The 6,610-nt window shown below is 39.3% G+C and overlaps 1 protein-coding gene across 1 annotated transcript in view; it reads right to left on the bottom strand.

Annotated features, from left to right (window-relative positions):
• Nucleotides 1-2,934: 2,934 nt before the first annotated feature.
• LOC311601492 (uncharacterized protein) overlaps nucleotides 2,935-6,610 on the bottom strand; it is an 83,265-nt gene continuing 79,589 nt past the window's right edge. Inside the window, exon 8 of the mRNA XM_084788967.1 lies at nucleotides 2,935-3,013. The gene's annotated coding sequence lies outside the window, so the exon portion shown is untranslated. The remainder of the gene's footprint in view (nucleotides 3,014-6,610) is intronic.

Genomic DNA, 6,610 nt, shown 5'->3' with positions numbered 1-6,610 from the left:
GGGCCAGCTCTCCAGCTCTCATGCCCTATGGCTGCTCACCAGCAGTCTCACCACCAGGGTCAGCTCTATTGTGCTTTCCTTGTGTGTGTGTGTGGGGGGGTGAGATTTAAGGTGCTCTCCTGAGTGCCACACCCAGTGAAAGGCGGGGTCAGTTCTGCACAGCCCTTAGATGTCAACATGGCCCCAGGAGGCACATCAGACCAGGGACTTCCCCGTAGCCTTTAATGACAACATGGGCCACTGACATCAACACAGACTCCTGCTGCTGCATGGCCACGGGCCCAGACATGGCCTTCAGTGGCAACACAGGCTCAGAGTTCACCATGGCCTCAGGTGACAGTTCAGGCTTCTCACATCAGACTGTTCCTCGTCACCCTTGTCTCTCCCTTTCTGTGTCTGTGTCTGTTCTGTGTCTGTGTCTGTTCATAGAGCTCAGATCATTCTGCTTCCCTTTCTCTCCCATCTCTCCTCCACATACTTGCATATAGTAGTGGCTCTCATGGCAGGCAGGCCATGAGGTGGGCGGGCCTCTGGGTGTCTTCCGTCCACCCGTGCCTGGCCTGGCAGTGGGCAAGCCTGCTCTCTTTTTACATTTAGGATGCTTCTATAGTGCTAAGTTCCCATATGGGCTTTTCAAATATCTTTAGTGTTAGTTATCCATCCCCATACTCTCCCCTCCTTCCTCTACCCTGCCCTCCATCCTCCACCCTAGTCAATGAGTTCTGTTCCATGACTCTACTTTCCCTTTTCTTACTACCCCCATTGTACACCCTTCCCGATTTCCCCTGAAATACTCCCCATGGTCCCTTACTGGTCTCCTGAGTTCTTTGGCTACTTCAATTCAAGCCCTCATATCTGAAGATTCAAAGCTAGCATCCATATATGGAAGAGAACATTTGAAATTTGGAACTCCAGTTCCAGGGGATCTGACACCATCTTCTGGGTTCTTTGGAAATTACACACATATGATGCACTAGCATACTAACATACATTCAGTCAAACACAGTCAAACACAGAACAAAGCATTTTAAAGCTACATACATACATGTAAGTGTAGTTCACACCCCTTATCAAAAAGCTTTTTGCAGCAGACTAATACCATTACAGAAAACCACAACTGGTCGAAAAGCAAAGAACAAGTTGTGTAGTGCCAGCCCCAATTGGCACAGCTACAACACAGTTCATTCACCCAAGAGGATGTGAATACCACAGAAGAAGAAATATTGTAAGAGCCAGAAGACTGGAAAGTTGGCTTTGAGGTTGTGTCTTCTAGAAATGACATGAAAGCTTCAACCATGATACCTCAACAATATGGCTGCCTAAACAGGACCTGAACAATGACCACACCAGTTGACAAACCAACATGCACAGGAGAATTCTCCCAAAGCTCAGCTCTGGGCAGCTAATGACTGCTGAAAGAGGGACAATTAGTTGTCCCCAGTGATAACCTACTAGGTTATCCAATCTCAAATGGTCAGCCCTGTAATCATATGTAAATACAAGCAATGCTAAACAGAATCAACAGGTTATAATTATGTATTTAGGTGCATATATATGTAAGAATAATAATTTTTAAAAGACGCCAGAAATTTGAGAGGATGTAGGGTGAGTATTGGAGGGGTTGGAAGGAAGGAGGAAATGGAGAGGGAGGATGGAATCATAATTATTCTTTAATTTAAAAAATTGCAATAAAGTGAAATAATTTGGATAAAGTATATAAAAGTAAAGGAGAGCCAGATATAGTGGCACACACCTTTAATCCCAGCATTTGGTAGAAAAAGGAAGGAGATTTTTTTCTTTTTCATTAAAAACAGATTTTTTTCATAAATATGTTCTGATTGTGGTTTTTCCCTCCCCCAGCTCCTCCCAGATCCTTCCCACTTACCCACCTAAATCCATACCCTCTCTCTCTCTCTCTCTCTCTCTCTCTCTCTCTCTCTCTCACACACACACACACACACACACACACACACACACACACACACACACACACATACACATACACACACACACATAAGGACACAAAAACACCTTTAATAATAATAATAATAATAGTAATAATAATAAAAACAAAAGCAAACAGAATCATACAAAACAAACAAACAGCATAAAAAGCCAAAGAAAAAGTACTAGAAACACATACAGTTGTTGATCTGTCAGGCACAGAAAATGAATTAAAAACTCTGGTGCCTCGTATTTGACCACGTCCCCTAGAGGGGGAGGCCTGGTGGCACTCAGAGGAAGGATAACAGGCTACCAAGAAGAGACTTGATACCCTATGAGCATATACAGGGGGAGGAAGTCCCCTTCAGGCATAGTCATAGGGGAGGGGAGTAAGGGGAAAATGGGAGGGAGGGAGGAATGGGAGGATACAAAGGATGGGATAACCATTGAGATGTAACAAGAATAAAAAAGGGGGTTTTAATAAAAAAAAAACTCCAAAACCCAAAACAAAACAAAAACAAAATTGAAAACCATAAAATGTACGAAAAAGATCTGTAAGATTCAAAATAATATCCAGACAAAGCATTATGAGACAAAAATAAAAATTAAAAAACCCTCCAGAAATACCACTGAGTTTGTTTTGTGTTGAAAATCTACTGCTGGGCCGAGGCTCACTCTTAAGTATGGTTTGTATACCCAATAGGACTCCTTTGGAGAAAATTAATTTTCCTTTGGCAAGCAGTTATCAATGCTTCAGGGTTCAGGATGGATGTTTGTGTCCACTTTTCTTCTTAGCAGCAGGACCCATTTGACTTAGACCACAGAACTTGTGTATGCTGCCAGTCTCTGTGAGTTCATACGTGTGTCAGCTCTGTTGTGTCTAGAAGGCCTTGTTTCCTTGGTATCTTCCATCCTGCCTGGCTTTTACACTCTTTTTGCCTCCTCTTCTGCAGGATTCTCTGAACCTTGAGGGTAAGACTTTGATGAGACATCGTATTTAGGACTGAGTATTCCAAGGTCTCTCACTCTCCATATACTGTTGGCTGTGGGTCTCTGTATTTGCTCCCATCTGCTGTAGGAGAAAGGCTCTTTGAGGAAGGTGGATTTCCATGAGTTCCAGACCAATCTGGTCTACACTATGAGTTTCAGGCCAACCAGGGTTACTTATTGAAACCCGGTCTCAAAGCTAACAATCTAGGCCTAGAAAATGGCTCATCAGGTAAAAGTGCTTTCTGCTTAAACAGGTAGAAGAACAGAACCCCTTCTCTCAAATTTTTGCCGAGGTGCACGCACACACACACTTTACTTGCAGGCATGTATCCACACATACACTCATGCAAGTAAAGTAAATGAATGTAATTTAAGTTTTTTTAAAGGTAAAAGAGAAATAAATGTTTTCTTTAACCAAAAAAAAGATACCTTGAGAAAAATGTCTAAAGTTCTTCACCAAGAAACTAAATAAGGTCAGAAGCTAAAGAGCTGTGTAAACAAAGAAAGAATAAATAAATATACAATCTTTTACTTTTCTTCTTAGTTGATCCGATAACTAATTCCTAAACAGCTGTTCCTAACAGCAACAGTATATTTGTTGGCTATAGCTTATAGGTAAATAGAATGAATAGTAGTGCTATGAGGGTGCGAGTGAATAGTTAAATATATTGTTATAAGGTTCTCCTGGTGCAGTGCTATTGAAATGATGGGTCAAAAAGGTATATCACAGACTCTAGTGCAAATAATAACTTTTTCAAAAACCCCAATGAATAATTGGTCTACTCAGAGGAGAGAAAAATGAAATCTTATCAATTTTCCAATTAAAATATAAAAAATTGGTCAGGCATGATGGCACACATGTTGGATCCTAGCACTCAGGAGGCAGAGGCAGAGAGATTCTTGTGAGATCTCTGTCATGTGGTCTACAGTATATATATATATATATATATATATATATATATATATATGTGTGTGTGTGTGTGTGTGTGTGTGTGTGTGTGTGTGTGTGTGTGTAACTTATATACCTAATACTGTCTCAATATTATATATGATATTTATATACCTAATAATATAAAATTAATCTCTTAAATGTAAATGATTAAAATAAACTAGGAAACTGATATGGATGATAAAGGATGCAGTACTGATATATGAAATTCTCAAAATTAACTAAATAAAAACAGAATAAGAACCAAGACATTTGAAATAGGCTAACCTATCAGAGGGCTCATCCGTGGAGAAAAGCGACTCTCCTTTTCTCCGTAGCCATCCATTGCCTGGAGCTCTTCATCTAGGGGTGGGACCTGGTGAGAGTTTCCCTATCTGCACTGGCACATCAACTGTGTAATCATTATGCAGCATGACACTCCCAAAAACATAAAAAAAGAAAGAATTCTTTACAAATACACAACTATCTACTTCTTTCTTTCTTTTCTTTCTTTTTTTTTTTTTTTTTACAAAATAGTATCGCCTTAAATATGAAGACAAATATGTTAGAAGGGCTAGAGAAAGATATACCGTGCTAACACTAAGAGAAGGGGGAATGGAGTAGCTTACTTACTTCAGGGAATGACATCAGAGATAGAGAGAAGAGCCCAGACTGTGCTTAGAAAGAAACCCATATCTCTTCTAGGAAATCTTATTTATTTACTTATTCCTTTGCTTGATTGTTTGTCTTCCTTCTATAAGACTTGTCTTCTAGGTTCTTTTATTCATCTACTTATTGGGAGGGATGTTGAGGGGATGCTTGTGCCAAGGAACAAATGTGGGAAGTCAGGGAATAATTTCCAACAGTAAGTTTTTCTCCTCTCTCTTGTTGAGGCTGGGTCTCTTTTCTTTCTGCTACTGCTTCAAGATATCTGGGCTCTCTGGTGAGTCTCATCTTGGAGTTTTGGGATTACAGGCTCATGCTATTGCATCTGGCTTTTTATATTGACTCCATGGTTGCCAGGGTTGTATGAGTAGATCTTTTACCCACTGAGCCATCTCTCTGACCCTACATTTTGCTTAAACATAATACATTCTATTCTGGTCTCCTAGAAAGCCCCGCCTAATACAGTATCCTTTCAACAATAGGAATACCTACCATGTGTAAAAACCTCAAACCAAACAAAAACCTGACCTGAACAAAACCAAAAGAAACAAACAAACCCCACCACCAGCAGCATCCTTACTCTAAACATCACATCTTATAGAAAAAGTAGTCCAAAATGGAGTACAGAGCTCAATGGAAAGTTTTGTTATACATTTTTAGAAGAACATGGGAAAATCTGGAGTTGTGGGTTAGATGTACTTATAATGCAAACATGAGGGTCTGAGTTCAAATTCCTAGCTCCCATGAAAAATGTAAATGTGGCAGGGTATCTAGAACCCTAGTGCTGGGAGATGCAGAAACAGATGGGTACTCAGAGCTCACTCAGCCTATCTAGCCAATTCATGAGCAGCTCTGAGTCCAACGAGAGACCCTGTTCCAAAACCATGATGGACAGCAATAAAGGAGGATACTCTAAGTCAAGATACTCTGGTCTTCATAGGCACACAAGCACACACACACACACACATACACACACACACACACACACACACACACCATGTACCATACACCACAGGGGAAATATTCATAAGTTGCAGTTAAAGCATTTTTTAGGCATTGCACCAAAATATTAAATGAAGCATAAAGAGAAAATATTAAAAATTCAGCACAATTAAAAACTTGTCCCGAATAATGCAAGATGTTGTTAAAATAATGAAAAGGCAAAGTGTAAGAGAGGAAAAACTTGGAAACCACATACCTAACAAAGCTCTATAGCTAGAATATATAGGAACAAAACTGAATAGTAAGAAAATAACTTAATCAAAAGTGTTCAGTTTTTTTCACCAGCATTTGAAAGGCAAATAGATACACAAATAATAGTCAAAATCTGCAGAGAAACACAAATTTAGCTTTCAGTGAAATATAGTGATAATACCAAGTGCTGACAAGGATGTAGATGCTGAAACACACATTGCTGGATTCTGAGAATCCAGATAAAATTCTTATCTTTGCTCCTCTATACAGAAAGTATGGTTGGAATCTTTCTGGCTTTCCAAAATTTGACTTATCTTAGACTTTTTCAAGTTTGAGTAATATGGTTTGGTCCGAGATTTCTTACATTTACTCTGCTTGTTATTGTCTGAGATTCCTAGATCTGTAATTTGGTGTCTAACATTAATTTGGGGAAATTGTCAGTTGCTATTGTATCAAATTCTGCTTCCTGTCCCTCTGTGTTTTTAGTCTTTTTAAATTTTTTTTGGTGTTTCTGCTTTGAATATGCTGTTTCTTTTGTAGTTGTCTCACACTTTTTAGATATTGTGTTGTTTGTTTGTTTCAGTCTTTCTTACACTTATTCTTTAGTTTTTGGAGGTTTTATTGTCATGTCTTCAACTCAGAGATGCACCCCCCCCCCACACACACACACCTGACTTATCTAGTCTGATAATTAGTCCATCAAAACAATTCTTTATTTGAGTCCCAGTTTTTTTTTAAATCTCTAGCATTTTTTAAAACTGTCTCTTAGAGCATCCTCCTCTCTTATATCATCCATCTGCCTCACATTGCTGTGTGCTTTGCCCATTGATGTCTTCAGCATATTAATTATGGAGTCTTGAAAGTCTTTGTCTGATAAGCCATTTCTGT

The sequence above is a fragment of the Acomys minous genome (assembly GCF_964271855.1).
Source record: "Acomys minous genome assembly, chromosome: 7".
NCBI classification, from domain to species: domain Eukaryota; kingdom Metazoa; phylum Chordata; class Mammalia; order Rodentia; family Muridae; genus Acomys; species Acomys minous.
The sequence above is the reverse complement of the archived record's forward strand: the minus strand, read 5'-3'. Positions and strand labels throughout refer to the sequence as shown.